Raw genomic sequence first — 13,474 nt, 5'->3', positions numbered from 1 at the left:
AGTTACCTTCATGGTTCCTTAGCCATCATCATGCTTATCAACCATAACATTTATCATTGTTCTTGTTACTCTATTGCTTATCATATATTACTCAAGTTCCTTACATATATACCTGTCATTACCCAGGTTCCTTATACCCTGTTCCAAGCATAACTTGTTCTTTTTATGCACAACTAAACAAACACGTTAGATAGATAATCATCATTAGTTTACAATCATCAAAACCTAATTACTCAACAGTTCAGTTTAGAAAAAATAATTTTAGATAAGTTCAGTTTAGGAGAAATAAGTTCTTATAAGGATTGCCCAAATTCAGATAAGTTAAGTTCGGATAAGTTCGAATAAGCTAAATTAAGTTCAGATAAGTGAAAATAAGGGGAATAGAACACACCCATGGATTTAGCTCAATTTGAGTTGGGATAAACTTTGAGCTGAACTAAATTTTGAAATAAAGTACTTTGTATATGGCATATCGACGTTAAATATGAAATAATCACATTGATACAGATATTGGTGTATATCCAACAAAACTTCATCCGTTTCATTCTAATACTATCTTAATTTGTATTAAAAAAAAATCATAGTACTCGTATTTTAAATGGTTTGAATTAGGAGTGAGCAAAAATTCAGAGTACCCTAACCTAGAACCGAAACCTGTTCAAAACCGCAGGTTCTAGAACCGGAACCTGTAGATCAGGTTTTGGTTCCGGGTAATAAAATTGGGAACATGTTGTAACAGGTTTTCGGTTCCGGGTAATAAAATTTTGGATCCAGAACCTGTAGGGTACCCTGTTAGTACATGTTCCCTGTAGGATACGCAAAACCGAAACCTATCATTTAAGCCAAAATATAAAAGCCCTACATCAAAATTGCATTAAAGCCGTCACCTACCTCTTTCCCTCCTCTTATTCATATTTCATCTTACAGTTAAAGGTTTAAAGAATAGTGTTAATATAAGTATTTGTAGAATGGTATTACATAATCTAGGACAATCAGTGTTAAAGTTGTAAGCTTTTATTATGAACATACATTTTGTACTAATTTATCAAGTAACTATTAAGCTTACTTTGACAGAGAGGATACCCTGTTTCGGAACTTGTTAAACAGGTTCCGGTTCCTATTTTGGGGAACCTGTTGCAACAGTTTTCAGTTCCGGGTCCTGAAATTTTTACAGGGTACCCTGCTACGCTCACACCTAGTCTGAATCTTTAGGATTCAACGACTTCAGTTGAGTTTGTACACGGTTAGTTAACATTATTTCCTTGCTATGTTGTTCATGTTCAAGTACTTTGAGTCACACATTGCTGGAAAACATGAAGTACTCACAGTTCTCAGCACATGGGTGCTCTCCATGTCGTGCTTTCACAGTTCACACTCTTCACACCAATGCTTATGGAAACATACACGGAGTACTTCACTACTTCATACAACATGAAACTAATAAGACGAAGGAAAATGCATTTGACATCATACTTGTCTCCAGTTATCATGATAAATCATTATTCAATTAACACAACTCAGACATGCCCTGTTTAGCCCTCCCATTTGGAGGCCAGAGGAAGACTCTCCTTCTTTGTCTCGCAAGTTCAAGCCCTCGAGATGCAGCTTTGCAGGGTATTCCATGTCTTGTGGCTACCGGACCTGAAGGTAGGCCAATCCGCCAATCACTACTGCAGCCACAATGTTTATACTCTCTCCGTGCTTTTTTAAGTGTTATAGTTTGACCGGCACATAGTTTTAGCCAAATTAGTTGACTTATATAAAATAAGAGGTAAGTGGGGTAGGTGGAATATTAAAAAATTGTAAAAGAAAGATTGTGGGGTTAACAGTTTATTGAAAAGTAATGAATGTGAGAAGAAAGATATAATAAAAAAAAGTACTAGTGGATTTGGGTGGGGAACATGAGAGGAGAAAAATATAATATTTTAATGTAGCTTTTTACTAAAAAAAGAAGTATAACACTTATTACAACACAACCGGATTTGGTAAGTGTAACACTTATTAAAACATGGAGGGAGTAGCAGATTATGGGGCAGATGCATTTTCCTTCACTGACCATCGCAACAAGTTTACAAGAAAAAACAGATTTTTTTTTTTTTTTTTTTTTTTTTTTTTTTTTTTGGCAATGCTAATGACTTAATGAGGATACTATCCAAAGAAGAAAAGAAAAGCAACGACAGAAAACAAAACTAAAAGAAATAACCAAATAAACTAAGCGAGGAAGAACAACACCTCGTAAAACCTCATATGTAATTCTGCAAATACAAGGTCAATGAATCAACAAGCTCCTGCAAAATTCGATCAGGTTGAGTCACTCCTTGATCAGAAATTGATTTCATGTGCTTTTTTTATGATTTATACAGAAGTGATACTTCAACACTCAATACACTAAAATTCTCTACAAACGCTCTCAAATTAAGTGATTGTCTGTCCAACAAGATTCAGGTAGCAGCAATAAACAATGAGCTTATACATACGCGGATATGCCCCATACATAGCGAGTGGAATATATCAATATAATAGAATTGAACAAGTCCTTGAAGCTGTAGGACACATCAATAACTTCTCCACCTCTTCTTCGTCCAGTCCATAAGATTCAATCATCATTTGCTCCAATACTTCGTCATTGTTTCCTGTATACCAATCAACTCCAATTATCCGGAGATTTTCTAGCAAACAAACAGGAACTTCATCGGGTGGAGTCCACACACATGGTTGACGTCCATCAGGGACACTATTCATCCTTCCCTGGAAGATTAAGCTTCATTTCAGCTTCAATATTTTTAAAGGACAATAGCAACAAGCGTACTAATTAAGCTTGTACCTACCAAATCCAAAAGAAGAACTTTTAAGTTGGGAGCAGAATGGAGCACTCTTGGAAAACAGGTCCAACCCAATGATTCATCAGTTAAACAGACTTCTAACATCATCAAATTAGAAAATGTGGGCCACGTATAGCTGAGAGCTGATCCGAGAACCTTCACACAGCAATAAGAGAAACTTGACTAAGTAAATACAATTAAACTTAATAAACCAATGCTTATAGCATACAACATGTTGTCCTAGGTATAGAATAGGACGAACTGAAATACTGATTGCATAAACAAAGAATGGAAAGAATGTTACAGCTTGTAATATCATCATATCCGTAGCAGCAATTCCATTCAAAAGCTCAAGCAAGCTTTTTTTATGCATAGGCTTTAAACCTTCAACACCACAGGGGTCATACATGATATCAACATGATGGACTCGTGATAGATTTTTCACCACAAATTGAGAGCACGAGTTACCCTCTATTTTTAGGTATTCAAGATTGGGTGTATCAATGGTAATATCATACTCATCACCTCTTTTATACTCGAGAAACAGGCTTAGTCTTTTCAGAGTCGGAATGCATACATCAATTTTTCGTACTTTCCCAAAATCAAGGAGGCCAGTCAGGGACAGTTCTTCTAATATCGGACAGGAAGACAAAAGCTGATGCACAACCCTATCCTGATTAGGGAGTATAACTTCAATACCAAGTGATTTAATATGAGGAAAACAAACTATTGACACAGGTATGCGTATATCAAAACATGAATCAAGCTTGAGCACTACCAACGTGCTGCAATCAAGAATGCATTCTGGCAGGGGAAATATAAAAACCCTAACCTTTTAGACTTAATTTGCATGCATAAAACAAGTAGCAATAACATAAAAACCACAATTGGAAATATAATTAACAGAAAAGAAAAGAAAAAATATAGAAGAATCATACCTGGGTAATTGATGAATGTAGATGATTTTTACATGAATGAGCTTTCAGGGTAATTCAGAAGTAAGAGTGAGATGTGTCTGCATATTTTACCAATTAGTGTTTCCTATTATACTTACTCTGTTTTTTAAATTAACACTGTTTGATTTTTACATTTACATAACACGGTTGGTTTGACTCGCTTTTGTAAAACAAATTCATTTTGGTTATCAACCATTCACGAGTAAATCGGTGTAATAAATGTTAATTTTATGTCTATTCTTTCCACTTTTAACTCCTTATGGGCTGCATATATCTTTTTCCTTTAATTAATATCCTTTTTTTATATATAATTTTACAATGTTGATAATTAGAGATATTAATCGTTAAAAACATGAGTTGGCAAGCGTAATAATATAAAGGTGTCAACTAAAAAAACAAAGGAAGTATAATCCTACCTTATATGACTCCATAACCAATGGGGGTTGTTAAACACCGCCCTCAAATCTCAAATTAACGCCCACAAAGTAAAATTATTTTACAAATTTACCCTTGTATATAAAGGGAAATTCATAATCACAATCATACTCCCTCCGTTTTTAAATACTTGCTCCATTTCTCTTGAACACGCATGCCGATGGTAATCTTTGATCACTAATATCTTTAATTATTTATATGTATAAATTCTAACAATTAAAAATTAATAATCTATTCATTGAGATGATTCCAACAAGTACACACAAGACTATATTTTTTCTTATGTATAAATCATAAACAATAGTCAAAGTAGGACAAATAAATAGTGCAAAAAATAGAAATGGAGCAAGTATTTAAAAACAGAGGGAGAAATACGTAAGTACGTAATCCACCGTCACTCCTTATCTTTAAACCACCACCGCCTCATCCTTTTACCAACCACCACCGCCTCCTTTTAACACCACCACTTGATTTTCTCACGGAAATGCTGAGGAGGGATAAGGCCATCGTCGATGGTTTTGCCGGAGGCAAGGTTTTTTTTTTCGATATGGGCTGAAACGCCCTTTTTTCGAAAAACTATGGCAGCAACGTCTAGATATATCGAACCACTAGTAGACATTCGAAATTTCTGGGCGTTTGAGGATGAAACGCCCAGAAATTTCGAACGTCCAACAGTTATTCGAAATATCTAGACGTTTCCTCCATGGTAATTCTTAAAAAATGGACGTTTTGAATCTGTTTTGATTTCATATTTGGGTAAAGTCAAGGAAATTGATTTCGTGCTTCCAATTCAAGACAAAGCAATATATACATTTTATTAGAGGAATATTAGGCAGATTGTCATCAGCTCACTGATTGCTATGATTCTATGAATAAGTACACTAAATACTCCGTATATACTAACCTTAAATATTGCTACTGATTTGCTAGGAATACGTTGACTGAATGCATACTAACTCTACATACATATACACTCAAAATGAATATATTCAAAATATGCTGACATAATAAAGTTCTTGTGTTGTTATAATTTTGTTTTGTTACTTTTTTTTTTTTTTTTAAAGAAAGATAGAGCATTATATTAATTTAAGGGGAAATGTCCATTTCCGCCAAGGTTACAATACTTTGAGGAAAGGAACTAAAATGAACAACCTCATCGTTCCCTCCCGTATCCCCCTTAGAAACTAGGTGAGCTACCGTATTACAATTCCTCTTGGCATGTGAAAAAAGACAAACATTGAACCATGCTCTATCTAATCTAATATCATCATAGACAACATGAATTGGGGCACGACCAACACAATCAGAAGAAATGGTTTTGATAACATTCACCGCATCCGACTCAACCCACACATTCCTACAGTCAAATCGCCTGGCAATTTGGAGGGCATTTCGAACAGCATGTGCTTCTACACACTCCGGAGTGGAAGTTTCTGCTTTCCTCATTATTGTCAACATAATACGACCATCAGCATCCCTGAGTACCACTCCCAACCCAGCACTACCCATCGCAGGAACATGTGCATCAACATTGGCTTTGATGCATCCTTGCGGGGGGCACTTCCAAACCGAACTGCTCGCCATAGCTGCTGGAGTCACAGGGAGAAAAACCTTTTTTTGCATATTTTGTATAATCCTCAACAAGCCTGCAATAACCAGCCGCAAGCATAATCACATCAGGGTACTCATTTTCGTGCACAATTAAGTTCCTACAACGCCACGCTGCCCACATAAGAGCAACCATACGCCTTAATACGCTTCCCTCCACCTTGCCATACAACCACATCCATCTAGCAACGAAGGATTCTGTCGGAGCATCCATTAAATATTCAGAGAGCTCGCCGTGCTTCCAGATTTCTCAGGCTGCTGTACAGTCAAACAAGGAATGAATTATTGTTTCACTCGCCCCTCCACAGATCTGACAAGTAGCATAAGTAATGATATGCCGCTGAACAAGTCGATCCCTCACAGCGAGGTTCCCTTTAACAGCACCCCATAAGAAGTGCTTAAGCTTAGGAGGTCCTTGTATGTTCCATACCGATCTCCAACAATCCTCATTGCTTCCCACATCACCCACAACATCCATAACGTCCCTGGCAAGCCAATAACCTGATTTTACACTGAAAATACCATTCTTTGTGCAACTCCAATACATCGTGTCCCTAGCATGGTGAGTTGACAGAGGGTTAGCAAGAATAAGAGTAGTTGTCTCATTGTCAAACAACTCACAAATTTTAGTAGCATCCCACCTCACACACCCCTCAACCATTAGCTCATTTACCATAGTATGCTCCTTCCATCCACTTGGTTGCTGCAAAAAGAATTGTTTGCCATTCTTTACCATCCAAGCATCCTTCCACGCTCTAATATCCCGCCCATCTCTCACTCTCCACACTAATCCATCCCGAAGCAAACCTTTGGCACCCCAAATATTCCTCCAAGTGAAACTTGGGTCATGACCTCTATTAGCATCCAACACACTTGAATTCTTAAAATAACGTGCCTTAAGAATTTTCGAGATCAATGTGTTCGGATTAGATTGCAATCTCCAAATTTGTTTTGCTAAAAGTGCTTGGTTAAAGCACTTGAGATCTCGAAACCCCATTCCACCTTTTGCCTTTGGTAGACACAACTTATCCCAACTCTGCCAATGCATTTTCCTTTGATTAACAGTTGAGCCCCGGCCACCAAAATCGACATAGGAGACTGTGAATTTCATCAATAAGACCGTCCGGTACCTTAAAAATACTCATCATGTACATCAGAATTGCTTGAGCTACCGCTTTGATTAGCACCTCCTTTCTCGGTTTTGACAACAACTTCTCTTTCCACCCGTTCAATTTTTTCCAAATCCTCTCCTTCAAGCCCGCAAAAATTGCCTTCTTCGATTTTCCAATGACCGTAGGAAGTCCCAAATATTTTTGTCTATCAACTTCACGAACCCTCAAAGTGTCAACAATAGCTTGCCTTCTTTTCGCATTCACATATTTGCTAAAAGCAACCTCCATCTTATCTAGATTGACTTTCTGACCAGATGCTCTTTCGTATAAACTGATAATATCAGCTATTTTTGAACATTCCTGCAGAGTAGCTTTTGCAAATAAAATACTATCATCGGCGAAAAACAGATGAGACACTCTAAGAGCAGAACGACAAATTTATGCACCACTTAATTTCTTTTCATGAGCAGCTTTTGATAATAAGCCCGAAAAAACATCCGCACATAAAAGAAATAAATAAGGTGAAATTGAGTCACCTTGCAGGAGGCCACGAGAAGGAACCACCGATCCACATATTTCATTATTCACCTTAAAAGAGAATGAAACACTCGAAATGCAATCCATAATACTATGCACCCAATTATCTGAGAAACCCATCTTACACATAACCCTTTTCAAAAAGCACCATTCAACTCTGTCATATGCTTTGCTCATGTCAAGTTTCAATGCCACAATACCATTTCGTCCTTCTCCCCCTCGTTTCATAGAGTGGAAGATCTCAAAAGCAATCATAGCATTATCAGTGATCAATCGCCCCGGAATAAAGGCGCTTTGATTTACAGAAATAATATCATCCAGGAACATCTTCAATTTATTTGCCATAGTTTTTTATATTATCTTGTAAATCACATTGCAACAACTAATTGGCCGAAACTCGGTCATAAATTTAGGATCGTTACATTTAGGAATTAACACAATGCACGTCCTATTTATCTCAGCAATATCAACCAAGCCATTCCACCAATTCTGAACTAGAGCAACAATATCAAGGCCAAGTATATGCCAAAATTTCTGAAAAAATAAAGCATGCATACCATCCGTACCTGGCGCTTTATTAGGGTGCATTTGAAAAAGAGCGTTTTTAATTTCATTCGCACTAGGTTCCTCATCCAATACATTGTTCATATCTGCCGACACAATGTGCTCCACGCCCTCAAGGGCTGCCTCAAATCCGGAGGGGTTACTCGTCTCAAACAATAAGCTAAAATAGTCTACCACAATGTTTTGGATACGGCTCTCTCCCACCTGTCAATTCTCCTGTGAGTCAAAGAGACCGGCTATGTGATTCTTCTTACTCCTCTGACTTGCCTTTCGATGAAAATAAGCCGTATTTTTATCCCCATCACGCATCTCATTAGCCCGATATCTAGCATACCCATACGACTCTTCCAAGCAACGTAATTCATTAATTTCTCCTGCAAGAAGTTCACATCTAGCTAGCATCGATGCATCCACATGAGCAGCTTGCGCCTCCTGTAGTTCTACCTCCTTCAATTTTATTTTTTTCTTCACCGTGCCGAAAGAAGTTGCAGCCCATTTCTTCAAGTATTCGGCACATAAAGCAATTCGAGCATGAGGACCACGCCCCTCTCCATCACTCCAAGCTTTCGAAACCACTTCACCACAATCTTCTCTGGATAACCACATTGCCTCAAACCGGAATAACCTCTTCTTTCTGCGCAGTAACTGGGAGTCCTATTACACCTAAGGCCAACTAAAATTCACCAAACCAGGGTTCATCTCGTGTAGTGATTGTGGACTCGTCCCCTTTCATAGTAGTTGATAGTATCAAGTAAGATCGGAGTATGGTCCGAAGACACCCTAGCCATATGTTGGACTGAATATGTTGGATGTAAGCCACACCAACTATCATCACCAAGAAATCTGTCCAACCTTTCTCTCACCACCATATCAACATAATTCCCTCTTTTCCATGTATAAATGCACCCTTTATAACCAAGGTCGCGGAGCTCACAAGCATCAATGGCATTACGGAATGCATCCATCAAACTCTCTCTTCTTACCGCTCCACCATCCTTCTCCGACATACTTACTATCTCGTTAAAATCTCCAAACATAACACAAGGGACATTACATGATTGTTTTAACGTTTTCATCAAGTCCCAAGTTTTATATTTGTTTTCCGATTCCGGCCACCCATAAATCCCAATAGCACACCAAATTGGGGGTATTCGTACCGTCACAAATATTTGCTGCAAAGTGATGATTCGAATATGATACTACTGTTGCATTGATATCATGCCACCAAAAACAAATACCACCCGATCTACCATTGCTACTAATACAAATGCCATACTCAAACCACAATGTCTTTTTATTCTCTCCATAACACTACTATCGGACTTTGTCTCCATTAAAAACAATACATTTGGCCTCTCTCTCCAACATAAATCTCGGAGAGTCCTTTCCGTCATCGGGTTGCCAATCACGAAGACGTTCCAACTCAATATTTTCATTGTCGTTCGAGGGATTGGCATATGCCAACACCCTCTACTTGGATTTGACTGTCCCCAGTAACACCGTCAAGCTTCCTCTTTTTCTCACATTCCACTGACTCCTCATACTCCACGTCACAGTCCATCAAAGCAATCCCCCTTTTTTATTGTTCCCCACCTCCTCACCCCTCGTTTCACAGTTTACTACCCCCACATACCCCTCCTCCATTCTCTCATATCTTTCCCACCCTTTTTTCATTTTATTTTTTTCACTCACCTTCCCCTGCTTCAGAATTACCCCTTCACTCTCCAACTCCTTCCCCTGCCTAGTCAAGCTCACATCCCCCTTCTTTCCCACAATCCCAGCAGCCCCTATGCCCTCACTTCCCCCATCCCCTACACTCTTATCCAACCTAACCTCCTTCTCAATCAAAGCTGGGTCCAACCCCCTGCATTGCAGCTATCACTCTCCATCTCCTTATTAGAGTTGTCATGGACACCTCTCAGTCTAAGAACATGTTTACCATTATCCGCATCATAAACCAACGCTAAAGTTGCTGCTCTTTCTTTAGGTGTGGCTTTAGCACTAGAATCCGGATTATTGGAGAAGTGTAATTTGCGTGCTACCCCAACAGGACCCAAACGAATTGTTGCTTCCCTTTCCCCTGAACTACTGCCACCATTCCGGAGAGATTGCAACTTCTCACACCATATTCGTTCTTTCCACTGACTTTAAAATTCTTCACAGATGGCTTGAGAGGAGATTCCCTCAACCATGTCCCGTATTGGTACACCACAGCCCTTGAAGCTTCACTCTCCCCCTCCTTCACAGCACATTCTTTGTCAATATGGTCCAGCATTCCACAAGAGAAGCAAAACTCGCCAAGGCGCTCATACTTGATATCGACCCATTTTGACTTCGGTCCTCCACAGGCTATAAATACCCCTCTTCTCAATGGTTTCCTTACATCAATCATAACCTTCAGCCGCATGAATTCACACCAACCAAGAGGATCAGAATCATCGAACTCCATAAAACCACCCAGAGATTCTCCAATGTCATACATTGTCGAAGAATTGCGTTTATTAAAGGGAACATCTAATAATCAAATCCATATAGGCGATTTATCAAATTCTATTTCCGATGGTTGTTCCTGTTTCGGGGTTTTTGTCCCTCGGGAGAGTTACAACACTTAAACTGGATTCAACTGAGGACGCCTGTACCTGCAAAGCAAACGGACCTCCGGATGGTTGGGGGTCCGCCTCCGAAGATTAAGTCAGCAAACGTTCGGAGATAAAACGTGCGGAAATAAAGTTATCTGCTTGGATTCCAAGCTCAGGTAAAGTGAGATAAGTGACGTATTGTCTCGTATTGCGTGTTAAAAAATTCTCTCTCTGTCATAAACGACATAATGTCCCTATTTATAGGGTCCTTTTGAAAAGTGTGCCTTCCTAGGATCTGGTGACCTAGGAATTAGGTCACGCCGTTTTGCGGCGCCTCGGGATTTGGGCCTTAGAAAGCCGCCATCCCAGGGCCAATGCCTGAGTGACACGTGTCACTGTGCCCAAAAGATTCTGAAGCACTTTTTAAGTCACACGTGTCGCCACCTGAATGGCCCCAGCTGGGCCTTCAGTCCACGTAGGACGGAGAAGAGTCCACCCTCCACGTGTCATCATTCCATAGGTCCAAATGGCACCCATACGGAGGACACGTGGCGCTTTCTGATTGGGCCACCTGGCCGGGTATAAAATACCCAAATCATTTGCCCCTCACAGGGGTCACGTGCATTGCACGCGACTCCTGTGACAGTTGTTAGTATCTGAGTGGTCAGATTCAAAAATTACTGGAGGGAAAAAATTAGGGTTTTACCCCCTATAAATAGTGAGGTTTGACCCCCCCTGGATTCACACCTTGGCGAATCTCTGGAGAATCTTGGACTTTTTGACTTAAAGAATCTCAAAATTCCCTAAGCGTTTTTCAAGTATCCGACACTCGGCCAACAGTCCGACCGTTCTTTAGTCAACCAGGCGTCTTTCTCCCTTCTTCTAAAGGTAACGCCTGTATTTTCTTTTTACTCTTCATTTTTTCTTTGTTTTCGAAAAAAAATGGCTCCCCAATTGCATGCGGCACGACGTAGGATAGTGATCAGTCGGTCACCGGGGACGGCTAAATCTAGAACTAGCAGTGCCGAATGCTTGGCCTAAGACCCTGCTTTGCGAACTTCTCTGAATCCGACCGTTTCCGTGTCAGTGCAGGACACTATGGCCAGAATCAAAAGAACAGCAAGGCAGTGTAGCTCCGATGAAGTTTTCTACCATTCGGATGGGTCGACTGTTTATTCAGACGGCTCAATAAGAGTGCCTCAAAGTGAGCTGTCGGAACACCATGACAGCCCTTCCTATCTTCCTCCCACCCCCACCTATTACCATTCACCCACATCTAGTGGAACTCCCAGTGATGGAATCCTGGGGAGGCGGATGAAGAATATCAACCCGAGCCTTCTGGACAGGCGCCAGAAGAGAGTCTAGGGGAGGACCCCGCTGGCACCAGCCGGCGGTCCCCTAGCTCTGATGAGAGCTCTAATGACGAGTCGGCCTCGTCATCTTCTTCAGAGAATGCCTCCGTAACTTCAGAGGAGGATAGATCAAACATAGATTCTTCCAGAGAGTCCCTGGCAGTGGATAGGGGGAAAGCTGGGCCGAGCCGAGCGCTTCCAGGCGCTTGGAGAGAGCCCCCTACTATCAGCATGTTCTGCCAGGCAGGCGGAGCGCCATGGCATCCGACCTTGCCAATTTTACGCGCAAGGTCGTCCTAGGCTATGGCTACACTTTGTCGGTCCCTAACGAGGGCGACACCATAACCTGGCCGAGCCTGGCCAGCTATCAAGACAAAGCATTCGGCTGCTATGAAGCGGCCTTCCAAGCAGGCCTCCGCTTCCCTCTCCATCCGGTCGTGGAGAGGATCTTGGACGGATACCAACTAGGTATCTGGCAACTTGTACCCAATTCCTGGATCAATATTCTGGGGTACGTTGCCGCCTGTGAGATACTGCAGGTGGAGGCGAGCTTTGAAGCGTTCGCCCACATGCACTACCTGAGCAGGGCGCCTGCTAGGGGCGGTGAGGGCTGGTACACCTTGACCACTTGCAAGGGGTACATGATGGCTGTTGGCAAAGAGAACAAGTGGAAAGACTGGAGGACTAAGTTTTACATAGTCAAGTCTGCCGACAGCCGCCTGAACCAAAAGTACAATAGGTGGAATAAGGATCCACCTCTCCTAGCAGGCAGAAGCGCACTGCCGCTTATTCCCAGGCGGGCAAAGGAGGAGATTATGGACGCGGGGTTGTTTACCGTGTCCGTGAGGACGAATGATGAGGGGGACAAGGAAGTCATCCCTTAATGATATCTCCCTTTGTACAAATGGTTTGAAGAAGGGACATTCTTAGCCGCTTGTGGGCTAAGTTCTGAAATGCCGAGAGGTAGTCGGCCGTCTGTTTTATTTGCATCTACTTAGCTTTTTAATACTTTTCTTTAATGGTGGTAACATTTGTTCATTCTTGCAGATAAAGCAATGGAGAAGCTCTCGGCCACAAGGAAGCCGGCTGTATCTGCTGCTCGATACAGGTCGAATGTCATGAATAGGGCAGAAGCAACCACCCACCTAAAGGTGGATGAGCAGAAAACTGGCGGCACCTCCAAGGTAGGAAATTGTTATACTTTCATTCTTGGCCAATATTTAACTTGTCCGAATGATTTCTAACTTGCGTTTGTCTTGTATTGATGTAGGGTGCGCCTTCCAAATCTCCTTCAAAACCATCCGGCAAGGGAGGCCGGAAGCACGTTGCTCATAAGCCCAAGAAGGGCCCATACGCCTCTTCTCTCGAAGCTGAAAAGGAGATCAGCAAACCGGATGCCCAGAGGGCATCGAAGGGTGGCTTTAAGCAACCCACCACTGTTGTTGGCTCAGCAGGAGAGAAGAGGAGCCTAGGGAGAGAGGAGGAACAGAGGGACGACGGTAAAATCCA

Source organism: Chenopodium quinoa, unplaced genomic scaffold (assembly GCF_001683475.1).
Source record: "Chenopodium quinoa cultivar QQ74 unplaced genomic scaffold, ASM168347v1, whole genome shotgun sequence".
NCBI classification, from domain to species: domain Eukaryota; kingdom Viridiplantae; phylum Streptophyta; class Magnoliopsida; order Caryophyllales; family Amaranthaceae; genus Chenopodium; species Chenopodium quinoa.
The sequence above is the reverse complement of the archived record's forward strand: the minus strand, read 5'-3'. Positions refer to the sequence as shown.